We start from the raw sequence: 15234 nt of genomic DNA, 5'->3' as shown, positions 1-15234 counted from the left end.
CCGATGCTCCTTGAATTTTCGCCGGCGGCGGGGCTTAGCGTGGCATTTCAAACGTCAGTCCCCCCCCCATCCCGTGTCTTTGCTGCTGTAATTAAATTACGAAATCCGATGCAAACTCGGCGCCGATGGAGAAGCGTCGCCAAGTCCAAAGAGGGAGGGGGGGGGGGGTGTCTTCTTATTTATTTTTTGTTCCAGCTCCCAATAAATATGGTCTTCAATTTCCACTCGCCCGGGGAGAGCAGCTCGAGAGAGAGGGTCGATTAAGCGAATATATACGTATACATTTGTATTACTCTCCTGCCGACGCGTCGCTCTATTTATAGAGGCCGCGTCTCGATTTTTCCCTGCCATTGTGCTCCCGTTGGTCCACATTCTTTTCGGATTTAGCTATTCCCCCGTGGGCCTGTACCATCGGGCTCCCGATATTTATTTTACATTTCCTCGCTCCTTTTTTCTCCTCCCCCCCCTTCACCCCCTCTTTTTTCGTGTGTATAATGAATACGTGTATCGTCAATATTTTCCGGCTGCCTTATCGGGAAATTCGCCGCAGCGGTGTTATATCTTACGTCTTACAGTGTGTCTATGGTGAAATAAATTCAACCTCATCTACGTGTATAATATAATACTCGCGAGTACCTATATTTGCTCAGGAAATAAGTTTTCTTCCCGTCTCTACACGAGTGTGGGTATTGTACGTGTCCACAACTCGTATATGCACATTGACCAACTTTAATGGACATGGAAGCGATTTTTTACTTGAAACTTGAAAGTAAAGTTTTTTTTTTTTTTTTTTTTTTTTTTCGACGATTGCTTTTATTGTTACAACAAATTGTTTGCTGCTCGAGTTCACGAATAAAATGGTTTTCAAACATATATATCCTCTTTGTGCAGTCGATTCATGAAACGCGAAAATTAAGCACACGTGCCACAAAATAAAAAATGAAATAAATCACCGAAACGATGATAAAATGGATTAATCGGTGGGACGCGTAACGATTGAAAAATCGATCGCAATAGCTTTTTATTACTTCGAAAATCCGTAATCCATGTTGTTCCGAGCTCGCGCGCTCCATTGAGAAAAGTTTATTACCCGAGCTCGAGTTTACTCGAAAAGTAAGTAAGTCGTCGAACTAAATCAAAGTCAAATGCCGAGAAGTTGAAACGAGATAGCTCGGAGGTTTCGCGTGGGATGTACAACATACGCCGTGTAAAACTTTATATGACAAATTGCGCCGCCGCGGAGCAATTTTCTTCCCCAAACGAAACTTGTCGAAAAAACACATATAATAATCGACATCGGTACGAGATGAAGAAATCTCGTTCGAAAGCTCCGACTATGTGTATAAGAAACAAAGTATAGGTATAGGTACCAGCCAACCCAACACCATATCGTTCATGTATATAATAGATAGGCAAAGGATGCGGAAACCGTACGTATATTATCCGAGTGCAGCCCTGATCAAAGTAAGCAAGGATCAATCGGCCCGTCGACTGATTGAAACGCCTCGGCTAATTCACGAATGGATGTACATATTGTACCCTTTACCGATGCACATACAGTGTTGAATGTCCATGTACGCGAATCATTTTGGAATTTCGACCCGCGCGCGCGTGCACTTTACGCCGATAAACGAGGCTTGGATTACAAAAGCAAACCACACCACCACCACGTGACTGTTTCTCTTGATCAACGCAAACCAACTATTCGGAGCTTGTATTGTACTGAAAAAAAAAAAAAAAAAAAAAAAAAAAAAAAAAAAAAAACACGAGAGTACATTGAATACTTGCGTCCGTCGGCACTACAACGCGCTGACACGTGGAAATAAGCTAAGTATATACTCATAATCGGAGAGCCGCGCCGTAAATTAAAAGGCCGATACCCGCGTTACATATAGGTATGGACAACGGGAGCGGCAATGGCCCCGCGGGCGGTGGGTGCAGACACAGGTTGTAGGTGTATAGTAGTCACCGGAGATTCGGGTGCATCTAATTACGCGAGGGGGGGGGCTTGATTTACCGGCGTCGGAGCGGATTTCGCGTGCGGGGGTCGAACGGAGGAGCACAAGGACAGGCGGTTTTACCACGCGTACCCTACATGCCCCATATATACCTACAATAGAACCCACACGCATGGAGTTGGCATTTACGTGGTGTATACGCGCATACAGAGCCAGTTGAGCTATCACGCCGGAGAGAGACCAGTGATACAGCATCGGCAGGCGTGGATGCAGCCTATTTAATTAACTATAGTATAATGTCGGGCACGCCGGTACTCTCTCCCGATACTAATTTGTACCGAGTATATAGGTACTACCTGATGCAAGTATATACCTTTTGATCGCCACGCGCCCGGACAAGGGCGCTCTTTGCTAATTAATTGCGAATATCATACGATGTGGACGCATATTGGGATAAGCCAATAAATAAACGCAGAGGATGATGCATGGAGTGTGCTTTAATACGATGAGGGAGAGCAGAAAATTTCTTTTTTCTTTTTTTTTTCCTCGAATTTCGATGGGTTTTTGCTGATTTTTGCGTAATAGCCAACAAGTGCATCGAGCTCATGTTGTACTACAGCTACAGTATATATTTGAGAGTGGCGCCCGAACCTCCTATAAACAAAGATCGGTATGTATAAAAAAAAAAAAAAAAAAAAAAGATTAAATCGCTGTAATGTAAGTAGGTAATGGTATATATACGTGCGAGTAGGGCTATCGACTTTTCGCCGCGGGCACGATAGCACGACGACAAAGACAAAGACGGCGGGCGGTGGTGGTGGTGACGATGCGAGATGTAAATACCGCAGCAGCAGGCAAGAAACATACGCGGAGACAGAGAGAGAGGGCACTTAACAATCGCTTAAAATAGCCGGTACGCGCGAGTGGAAAGAGAACGAGCAAAGGAGGAGATCGTTTCGCGCTCGTCCGTGCAGTGCGGGTCAAATGGGCCTATGGGTATGCCACGCGACGACTCCCGGCCTCTCCTCCCCTTAATACTAGACGCCACCTCCCCCCTCCCCCTTTTCTCGTACAATAGGTACATAAGTATACTTACTTATCCATTCCTCTTTATTCTTGCGCTCGCCCTATCCCCATTCCAACTGCAGTGCCGATATGCGGATGTACACATATATATATATACGAGTTGTACCACATACCCTATATATGCAATACATGCACCGCCACCGCTCCGTATAAATAGTCTGGGCTATCCTCGCTCTCGCTATTATTACACCCACTCTGGCACAATTTTACCAACATGCACCCTACAATTTTATTTACCATCCACGTAATTGAAATTATTGCCTAAAAATAAAACGACATCGGTGACTGACTGCAGCGAAGACGCCAGTTGTACATAATATATTATATTAAGGTATCGATGGCCACTTTGCATTATATATATACAAGATGCAGGTTCCCCTCGTGAATCACCCGACCGAGGCGCGCCGAAAGGAGCTCCTAAAACGCCGTTGGAATTACTTTCCCCTTCCCACATAAAAATATATGTACATGTATTATATCATGTTTACGAGTCCGTCTTATTATAGCGACACTCACTTGTATGAACGCTCAAGACGTCGACACGCGCATTACGTCTTCTCGGTCCTTTATTTACACCCAAGTGGGTGTTTCCCTTTGCTCGGTACACATCATCATCTGCTCGCCATTATCTTTTAGTTTTCCGGTAACTCTTGCAAGGGTTAAAATTAATAATAAATAATAATAAAAAAAAAAGTTTAAATTCCAACGGCGCCTATGGCGAAACGGGCCATCTCTAAATCACTCGCGTGCACTTGATTATTATACATAATTGTATACGCCTAGATCCAAGGGCCGAGAGAGACTCTTTGTCGCTCTCTTCCGAGAAAATATATATTGCCGCTCGGCATACGCGATACACCCACCACATCCATTATATACATGTATATAAGGATTCGCCCGTGTGCCCCGCTCTATATAGCTGCCATATTATCGTTTCGTCGACTAGTCCCATATACTCGTGTGCTTACACAGTTTACGGACACATAACACTTTGGGGATGAATTGATTTACAACCGCACAATACCTATACAACGTATGTGTATAGATATAGAGAGAGAGAGAGAGGAAAAGGAGCGCTTCGGTAACCCTATCCGGGTGTCTTTAGCGGGGCGCGGTGCTATTGTACGAGACGTGATAATCACTGCTGCGACAGGCCCCGATTAATTATGAAGAGCAGCGCGAGGTATTATATATACGTATACCCATTGTCTCGATTACAAAGTGTGTATATATAGGTATATGCAGGGGCGATTGAAACTTTCATGGTAGACGCGAAGCCTGCACGGGCCAATTCTCTGTATATATATGGAGCGTCGGGGACTAATGCGAAATCGAGTCGTCTATTATTCGGGAGAGCCTATATAGGTAATTATGCGCACCGTCCACGAAAGCTCGGGCTATCTCGGAGCGACAGGCGAAACTTTGTTCGGGCTGTTGAGCTCGTTGCTTGCGTATATGATTATTAATACCAAAGGAAAAACAATTGCCACCGACTGGATCGATTTGGGGGGGGGGGGCTCGTGCATTAATCTTAGCGCGGAGAGTGCATGAGGCGGCGTGAATTCATCACGAGTGTTGCGAGCGCGTGGTATACCCCATTCATCAGTCAGCCTCCGCCGGAATCCACGCCTAATCCAGCTAATTCGTCCGTGACGCGCGTGCACCGAGAGCTTTGTTGGAGCCGGCGTCAAAAGACGCCTCTACATCCACCAAGTAAGTAACTAAATAATCGTATCAGAGAGAGCACATATGATGCGTCCCTCCCCCCCCCCAAAGCTCCACCAGTCGGTTTCATCTGACGCGGGACAATGCGGCGAGCTATATATATATATTTACCATCCGTCGCACCCGGTGCACATTACGCACTCGTCCCTGTGTTGTGTAATAATATATATTTATTATTAGGTGTATGTCATAAAATATGGCATGAAATGGAAAGGAGAGAAAAAAAAAACTATGATCATCCCTTGCTTCGGTCGTGCGCGAAGTGGAAAGCGCCGGTGGACGACAGATGGCCGGGCTTTTCCCGACCAAACGGCTGTATATTATGTATGTATATATATATATATACACACGTGTATATGCATATTGACAAAGTGACCAAATTATATGCGGGTCTTATACGTGTGTATATGTACATAACGTGGCCTTGCGCTGACAGAGTCGGTGCAGTACCCGCTATACTATATATACACAGTACATACAGTGCTGGTCGTCACGTACAGATCAGATGCACTGCATCACGGTACACTACATAATATGAGCGTCGGCCCCCCCGATGTCATATACCTATACCATCGATCGTATCAGAGTTTTGCTCGTAATAGCGCAACCTCCGTATACCTTGTTATCACTTACGTGGTGCGATTATCACGCATAAAATGATCCATATGGCCTTATGACCTCACCGTTTATATACCGCGAAAATCGCGAGTACGTAATGTATATTTACATAAGAGACATACAGGTATATATGTTATAGGTACATAACAAATTAAATCCATCCGACAGAACCCTAATAAACGACTTTTAACTCATATAATAAATAAGGGATGCTCTGCGAAATTTCATCCTATATCGTATATATACAGTAGATTTCAAGCGTATTTCGGGAATGAATCTCGTATACGTACATGTAGGTAGGAGTAGTCCTGCCAAAAGTTTTCCATGCACGTACGTTGTATGTACGTGCACACGCGAGAGCTTATCGGGATTTGGAATTAAACTATGTGCACATGGGTATATTATATCATGCATATGTACAGTCAGATGAATGCCAGACTGCACCGACTGTCGGTGTATAATTCTCGATATGTACCTATACGTATACAAAACGATGCAGTGGAAGTATATTACGCAGGGGTATGGCATACGTATAACAAAAGTGAACAGACTCGAATTGTGCGTATATGTGTGTACTTATACCTAATCCGGGGACTTGGGAGCATTACACTTACGGCAAAGCAGATGCACAAAGTTAATTGTTATGGGGCGGAGCTCGGCACGACTGTATCAGTCCAAATGACTATTTTGTAGACATTGGGATATGGAAGCTGCGTATACATATATAACGAATATTGTATTGTACCGCAGCTCATGATCATTATATGAATATATGGATATCTGGAATGGATATTGAATGATTCTTTTTTTTTTTTTTTTTCGAGGGGGTGGCGAGCGAGTCCTCAGCTCCCCCTCCCGCGTGTGTATATCTTTGAACAATGCCGGGCGAGAAATCTGTCGGCAGCTGAGAGGCGTTGCCGTCTGTGTTATATACAAGGGGAGTGACGCTTTTACTTGTAATGTATTTCCTCGTTCTTTCCCCCCCCCCCTCCAACAGGCATATATTTGAGCAAAGCCCGGATTCGCGATCGCTTTTCCCAGATGCGCATAAATTATTTATCTCTTTTTTGTCACCTGACAGCAGGGCTCGAGTCGACATAAATATTTTTTTTTTCGGATAAACAGCTGTTGCATTTTAAGGAGCTATAAATTGATCGCATCGTCAATCCCTGAAATGTGTATTTTCAGGAAAAGTAGAAAATACATGGTAATGCGATTTTCCCGTGTTTTCTCTTAAAGTAGGTATTTTGTGTCTCTTATGCTGCATCAAACGAAAGCTCATCCCCTTTTGGAAAAAGACTTAATAACCCGATATGAAGCTCCTCGTGCATTATATATAAAAGACGTACTTATACGTCTACACTTGAAAAATTTATTCCCTTTGACTTGCATCGTGTTTGAGACGTTGCTTGTATAATATACTTTATCGAGTTGAAAAAGTAAACGGGTAACCAAAGCGCAGTGACGGTATGCGCGAGCGCCAAAGAGGAGATAAGACATTTGTTTTTTTCTTTTTCTTCGCAGCACGGGCGTGTGTATATAAATAATCTTAGTGGTCCAGGGGATCGCGTGTTTTATTTATTACGCGTGCCCCGCCTGTTGTTGCTAAACAATGACCCCGAGAGATTCGTATCGAGAAATCGCTCAATCAAATCTTGCGCCCGACTGTTACGCGTGCCCCCCCCCCCTCCCTGCAACACAATAACACACGCAACACCTGCTGAAATATACTTACAGGGCGGGAAGAGAGAGAGAGAGACGGATGCTCCTCCTCCCTTTTTGGCCGTAGCTTTCAATTTATTATTACCCCCCCCGCCCTCCTGCTCTTTCGTCCCTCTGTTCCATAAAGTACATACAGATATATACGCATCGCGGTGCTTTCTCTTCTTCCGGGAGAAATTTCGCGTCTCTCGATCCTTGAAAAGAGGACGCCTCCCCGATGCTTTCTTCTTGGCAAATATATATATATATACATAGGTATACATCTTTTTGTTTCCCTCCCTAAACTTTACTCTCATCCACCCCGATGTCGACGTTTTAGCTCCTTTCGCTCCCGTATTATACCCGATGCGCATAGTAGAGATGCACCATCGGACAAATTCGATCTCTTTTTTTTTTTTTTTTTTTTTCATCTTGTTAAGTACACGATGGTTTAACGACGCGCTGTAGCGCATTATGTTTTGCACGGCGCGTTATATCCTCTCTACATTTATACATATTTAAAAAACTCGAGATTATCCGTGGTGCGAAACGCCCTCCGATATTATACGCGTGAATGGGCGTAATCAAGCCTCATCTGGGTCAATGAAAAACATTAAACAATAATTGCAAGGGCGCGCGCGGGTGTTTTCTCTCGCGCGTTACACGCATCAGATAAATATGTAGAGAAATGCAAATGTTTACCTATATGTACATATAACGCTTCGGGTAAATTGTCAGAGGCTGTACGTAATTGAATTCGCGCGCGAGTGTACAACGAAGATTGCACGCGAGCGCGTTTCGTTAACCAACAGCAGCAGCTGCGGGCGAAACGATAAAAAAAAAAAAAAAAAAAAAAAATGAAAATAACGAAGACGAGCGAGATGTTTTTTTCGGTCGTTTGAAAATTCATACGAGTGTACGTCCACATGAATTTATGCACGCATTGAGGAGGAGGAGAGTAACGCGGGCAAGGGGGAGGGAGTAAAAAAAAAAAAGGTAAGAGCAGAGGCATCAACCTGCAGGTATGTACATGCATAATCCAAGGAGCATGCATACGAAATTTCCCCGACGACGAGGTGAAAGGTGCACGCATCGTAACAACGCGTACCCCATATACTTGACGACTCTTTCTCTGCACCGTGTGTATGTATATATACCTACGCTCATTGCGCCACTATATCCACCCCCAGCTATCTCTCCCCTGCCTGCATCCCTTTCCGTATAAATCCCACCGATTATTTTCCGCTTTCCCGAGCAGCCACGTTTTTCCGCGAATAAGCCGATATCCGGATCAGCCCCGCCACCCGATTTATCTTTTTCTTTCTCTGCGCCGCACCTGCCGCCTCGAGGCTCATTGCCACGCGGCAAACAAAACCATACTCCTTATCATTATGCTCTCTCTCTCTCTCTCTCTCTCTCTCTCTCTCTCTCTCTCTCTATGGACCAATTTTATTTTTAATTGTTATAAATTCTATTTTGGCGGTGCTGTCTCATAGTACGGGCATACTTTTTGCTGATGATTTGCAGGCGTATATGCAATGCAGGCCTTCAGAGATTGCTGGAGCTGTGGGCAGGTTCAATGAGGATATCGGGAGGGTTGTAGCCTGGGCATCTGAGTTTGGTCTTCAGCTCCACTTTGGAAAGTTGCGCGCTATGCTTCTGACTACTTGTCAGAATTTAATGCGAATTGACGTTGACGCCATACCTCCTTTGCTGGCTGATGGGAAGGTGATTCCACTTGTTAGTTCGGTTAAGGACTTAGGGGTGACGTTGTCGAGTGACCTTTCATGGAATGCCCACGTTGCAGCAATATGCTCAAGGGTACATGGTGTGTTGTATCGTCTCCGGTATCGGGGTGGCACTCTGTCATCCCGACTTAGAGCTGCTCTTGCTGTGAGTCTTGTTGTTCCCCACTTCGATTATGCCTGCTTAGTCTACATGGGTCTTTCAGGGTACCTGGCCACCAAGCTCGATCGTCTGTCTAATACTGTTGTTAGGTACATCTTTCGGTTGAGGAGGGATGCATCACTCTCTCAGTACTATAAAAGGCTGGGTTGGTTACGGCCAAGCTTTAGAAGGGAGTACTTTCTTGCTGTGTTTGCCTATAAACTCTTGGCCTCGGGTGAGCCTTCGTACTTGTTCGACTTACTCCCTCGATTTGCGGATGGGCTCCGTTGTTCAGCGCGTCGTGATCGGCCGACATTTATGATTCCCACTGCATCGCTATCGTCATACGCATCAGCCTTTTCGCAGAGACTTATGCGGTTGTGGGATACTATCCCACTAAGTATTAGGCAGGTTGATTCGCTGAACGTCTTCAAGACGACTCTTTACCGTTTTTATTTAGAAAAACAGGGGGACTGACTACTAAGCACGCTTATGTTTAAGATTGTAAGCTCTACTAAGTCATTATGGCAAGACTGAAAATATTTTGTTACGATTAATTATTACTTGTCTTTTTTTAAATCTAGGGTATACTGTAAATGAAACTAAAATTAAGTGCGACCAAATGTAAATTAACGAATATATATATATGTATAGATTGCTATGTTAAATTGTCGCCGTTCAAACTAAATCAAAATCTGTAAAAATTCTGTAACTTTTGTTTAATACCGTCGATAATAACATTATCAAAAAATCTTTGTACTTCAAAAATTGCCATTCGGGTGTAATGCCCTTGGCATGAATAAATTAGCTTTCAAATCAAATCAAATCTCTCTATGTATGTTTGTACTATATATGCAATGACCAAATTGGTCCCATAAATCACGGCCCTCGGTCCAACTCGAACGGACAAAAAACGGATAGTTCTGTCAGAAAGGAAACCAGCTTCCTTGTTGTTCTCGCTCGGATTACCGTGTCAGTTTCCTCCACCGATTGGGGAACGAATGTTTCTTATCCCCCGAGCCCTTTCCGCAGCTTCTCCACAAGAGAAGCCCCTTTCTCTTATCTCCGCGATTTTCCTCGGAGCTTATACCTCGCGGTGATGTGGCATGCGATAGCCGCGGTGACATTCAAACGACGCGCCCTCGAAAGTAAGTTTCTACGGAAAAAAGCAAAGGGGGATGGTAATTTTGAGGAGACGCACTCGATGACGACGGATAGGCGTGCCTGGCATTTCCCATATGTATGTGTGTATGTATAGTGTCCCCCCTTAAAAAACCCTTTTTCCCGTTTTTTGCACGCACAGGGAGCGTCGGGACAGGAAAAGGTCCGTCCCGGATCACCGAGCCCGCACGCTCATGGATAATACACGCTATCATCATCCCACCGACTCTCTCTCCCTCCCCACTCGAAACACAGAGAAATAGATCCACGTGACGATCTGCAGATTGGCTCATCCCTTAGTTTATATATATATATATATTCCTGCGCGCGCGAGAGTGCCTTGTTCATCCCAGCTCGCGGGGAGGAAAAATATGTACTTACGTATAATATTTATTCCCTCGGGCCCCGGGCATTTGCATTTATCCGGGCGAGGTGTCGAAATTAAGCCCGCTAGAAGAAATATGCCGGCACTTTTCCGCGGATCGTTGAAAAACTACGCCACCTGCGTCCTCCTTTCCCCGTTTTTTTTTTTTTTTTTTTTTTTTTTCTCGCGTACATGAGCCCTCGTACATACATCAGCAGCATTGAAACGCGGCGGAATCGCGTCGATCAATCCTAACGCGGTGCAGATCGAGGGTAATCCATTTTAGGAGATCCGATGAAACTCGGAGCCCACTCGTCGTCTCATCGCGACGTCCTTAGAGTGCGTATCTTTTCACCAGAGTTTTCTCAAAAGTTAATATTGTTTAGGGAAAAAAATAAAAAATTGCTCATCGCAGTTGATACAGAATAATAAGAGCCGAGTGTCCCCTGACAGTTGGGGTGTCTCGAGGGGATTTCCCAGGGACACGTCTAAGCAGCAGCCCCCCCCCCTGCGCTTATAAGGATCGCGATGCGAAACTACGACGATAATTCAAGTGGCGCGAGGCGTATAAATATTCGTAAATCGAGAGGAGGAGGATGGGTGTACGGCTATGGTGCGGTAGGTATACTTGTTCCGAGAATAACAAGACCCGGGGCTTTGTGTTTTCCCTGCACGTGTATATACATATATACTTGGGGGCACTACACCGCCAATTCCGATCTTTCGAGAGACCCCGCGCACCTTGGCTGCCTCTATAACGTTGTGTGTATACGTTGTATATACCTGTGTACACTACTCCTCTCCCTTTTTATTCCTCCCCGTGCGGGTCTCCATAGTGGGCCCTACGGACGCTTTGTCCGCGCGCGGCCCATTCAAGCTCCCTCGTTCGGCCGATTTATCCGTGTAGTAGGTATTTACTCATATTTCTATTGACTTTAAAAGTTGCGGGCCCCTCCCCCCCCCCTCTTCGGTTTCGGCGTGCCGGGAAATAGCACGCGCTCGCCCGTATAACAATGCGGACCACGGGACGAGTGGCTCCGAGGATTTATCGTCGGTGGGGCTCTTGGGTTTTTTTTTCCCTTCTTCCCTCGATCTCATCAGGTACGTGGTTGTATACTCGAGGGAAAACCGTTGTGGGCCTTTTAATATATTTACAAGAATTTCAATGATTTCTAAAAGAAACATCCACTCCCCTTCGCGGACCACCAACCAAGCCAAAAGTACCAAAAATTAAAGCATCACTTGGTTGTACATTATTTTCCCGCAAGGGAGGCGGTAATAAACAGTATACTTTTTTTTTTTTTTTTTTTTTTTTTTTCGCTCGGGATATCTCGACGAAAGCTCCGATTCGGCGCACCAGAGTTGCAAAAGCTGTCCGGGAATAGAGTGCGCGCACCGAGGGAGGTTCCGGAGCCCCGCGATAAATCTCCGAGTCGAAGCAACGATTTCGTAAAATTGCCCTAAGCTTTCAAGACAAATAGCAATCCCCCCCCCCCCTCCCCAATGTAGGTATTGCTTCGTCGCTTGTATACAGTTGCGTGTACGTGCGGCTTGTAAAAACGCGGGGATGTCGCGGTGGTGTATATAGGTGTACACATGCAGGGCGAAATGACGCACGGCTTGTCTGCGGGCCCCACGGAATTCTTCCCCGTTGAGGAGGAAAGGTATAACCCGCGTCTGAATCGCGCGAATTTATGGCACTTGATTTTCCTTTCGAGAAAGGCCCTCCTTCCGAGTAGTCTTTCGCGTTGTCTCCCTTGGCCCTCCGTACAAGCGGCAGCAGAAGGAACACGCAGCGCGTAAACAGGGCTCGAGACGATTTACGTCCCATTTTTTGTCTCTTCGGCCAAGCGGAGCTGTCGTAGCGCCTATAACTCATGACGCCTCTCTCGCCAATCTGCTCTTTGTCTCGCGGATTTATCGGGCTGTAAATTCCATACGCAAATTGATACGGGGGATGGAGTAACGAAAGAAAAATTAATTGGCCCCGTCTTCGAGTATAAATTCAATTCGAGAGGAGAGCTATCGTGTCTCGTATACCGCAAGAGTCGAGCAATTATCCGGTGAAAGAAAAGAGAGGGAGATATTGCGCGATAGCAGCTACGGGTTTTCCGTAGAAAAGGCGCACAAACCGTCCTCCCCGTGGAAGCCGGTCCATTGTCGGGCTGCCGAAAAAGGTCCACTCGGCAGATGCTTTTCTTTGAGCTTTGCGACGCGCACAACGGAGGGAAGGGACGGAAAAGAGGACGAGTTTCGCAGGGCCGCCCTTTCTCGTCGATTTTCCCTCCTCCGCGTGGAGAAGTAAAAGCCCATTGAAGCCGAGATCGCCTCTAATTCGGTGCCCTGTCTATTTCGAGGGGCTTCGGATGCGTCCGAGTCTCCCCGAGCAAAGTCGTTTTCGTCCATTCACCTCCCCGATCGAATCCCGTAATTGCTCCCGCTGAAATTATCGGCCCTGGTTTTTCTACCTCAGCTTGAAACTCGACAACTTTTCTTCCTTTGTTTTTACCCCTCCCGTTGTGTACACTTATTTACATTTCTCGACCCCTTGGTCCTTTTCTTCCTCCGTTACGATTGAACTTTCTCGATTGGGTTCTTCGACTTCTCTCTCTCTTTTGCTCGTTGATTAGCGAAATACTCAACGATTCGGCTATTGCAGAGAAGAGAGAAAAAAAAAGGGGGTTACTTTGACTATTTGTCCCCCGCATGGGATGACTCAATTCGAGAAAACACACACGAGTCCGCGTTCACCTGTTCTTTTCGCCCGATGGTCTCCGTCTGTCGGGCGCACGCTCACTTTTCATCGACAGTCGGCGCGCACAAAGAGCATCGGGAGGAGGGAGAGGCGCCGGCTGCTCCACCAGCGTCTTTGATCCCGAGCGAGTCACGCGAGGTACACGCGTTATCTGCCAGATTGGCCCCGAGAGCCCGTCAAAAGCGGCCACTACGGTCGGATGGATTAAAAGATAAGCGCCTGGAGATGAAAATTCGACAAAATGGAGAGCCGCGACGATCCTTATCCACGCCCCCCTCCCCCCATTTTTTTAATCGAACGGACGTGCAGCTCGGGAATTTTCGTCCCAGTGCACGTAGGTACAACGGATTGAAAAATTACGCACGCGGCACGTGTCGCCGGAATACGGAAAAAGGTCCGTGCAATGGAAAAAAAATTGTGCAGAGCGATACATGCAATTGTCGAGGAGGGAGGGAGAGGCTCGCGTGCGACAACCCACGAAAATTCCAGTCCCGCAGCCAAGTAGGCCAGCACCATCGCTCACCGGTTGGCGTGTCCGTGCAGCCATAGAGGGGAGGAGATGGGGGGGGGGGGGAAGAAAAAGGAGCGGAACGAGCTAAAGGGCGGAAGGAAGAAGGCAAAGTAAAGTAAAGTATACATAGCGGCAAGGAGAAAAGCCAGTCCAAAGAGAGTAAGATATGGGCAGGGTAGAGGGGGTGGATTATGTATCGCGGCGCAAGTGGCCGGCTTATTTGCAATGCGAGCGCGTACGAGAGGGGGAGGAGAGAAATGTATAGCGCTTATACCTACGGGGGTGTGTATATATGTATACATACGTATACGTATGGGGGAGTCGTACGCATACAGGACTCGCAGTGGCCTGATTATCCCCGGGGAATCCCTCGGCGAAACTTTTTAGAGTTTCGGAGAGCCGGCGGCCGTGACCTGCTTCCTTAAACGCCCGTGCGGCGAAATCCTGGCATTATCGCGCGAGAACGCGGTCGACGAAAGCACACCGAGGGATTTGCCCGGGTATCGGTATATATATACCGTTTCTTCTGGAACAACAAACAACACTCGGAGGAGCCTCCCGCGCGTGACGTTTGATTTTTTTTTTCGGGATTTAGCTATACGTAGCTGATGATGCCCTCTGTAACTAGTTTTGTTCAACTTGCCCCGGAGGAGGGAGTTTTAATACCTCTGTAATATCCCTGCTGCTGGCGTCTTTTTTCCAGAGCCATTGTACGAATCGTCCATCCCTCGAGGGGTATAAGCCAAGTTTCAAGTGATCCTGAATTCAGATCCATCAATCTGATGTATCGTGTACTTAAGCGGATCTTTTTTTTTTTCTCCCCTCGAGTATAACGAGATATACATACGAATATTTTTTTGAAAATTCAGCTTAGCCGTACGTTTCACTATTCGGGCGAATGGAAGTAAGGTACGTAGGTAGTAAAATCCCCGTCTGATAAACCTCCCAAAACATGTATACCTACATGCATATAGCACATGTTGCGGTCGTGATGCAACCGAGCCACCCTCAATCCGCGGTATATACGATTGCGAGATGGATATGTAACTATATGGTAACAAGTTAGCTCGAGCTGATGCTATACAGCTTCGTTTCTCGTTATCCGCTTGCATCAAGTGCTCCACATTGCATAATGTACGGCTGAGCAGGTACATAGTACGCAAGCTCGCCGTTGCTCAAAGCTATTCTATACCTTACACCGGTTGCGTTTGCCTATGCGTATTATTGCTCTCATGAATGCATGATATATACGTATTGCTCGTTGCAAATTAATGAATGAATACAAATTAATTATACGAAGTTGCTTCACTCGAGAGAGAATAACGTGTACAATCAACCAATTAACAGCCTATACCCCCCCCCCTTCTCGGCTTCATTATCCGTCATCCCCCCCGTATTGCGTGGCAAGCAACGCGTGCGTATATATTATGACTCCAAGCTTACAAGTAGAGGTATATATATATTATAC

The sequence above is a fragment of the Copidosoma floridanum genome, unplaced genomic scaffold (genome assembly GCF_036245765.1).
Source record: "Copidosoma floridanum isolate Cflo_tuat_1 unplaced genomic scaffold, Cflo_Japanese_pri ptg000009l, whole genome shotgun sequence".
NCBI lineage: Eukaryota > Metazoa > Arthropoda > Insecta > Hymenoptera > Encyrtidae > Copidosoma > Copidosoma floridanum.
Note: the sequence above shows the minus strand (reverse complement) of the source record.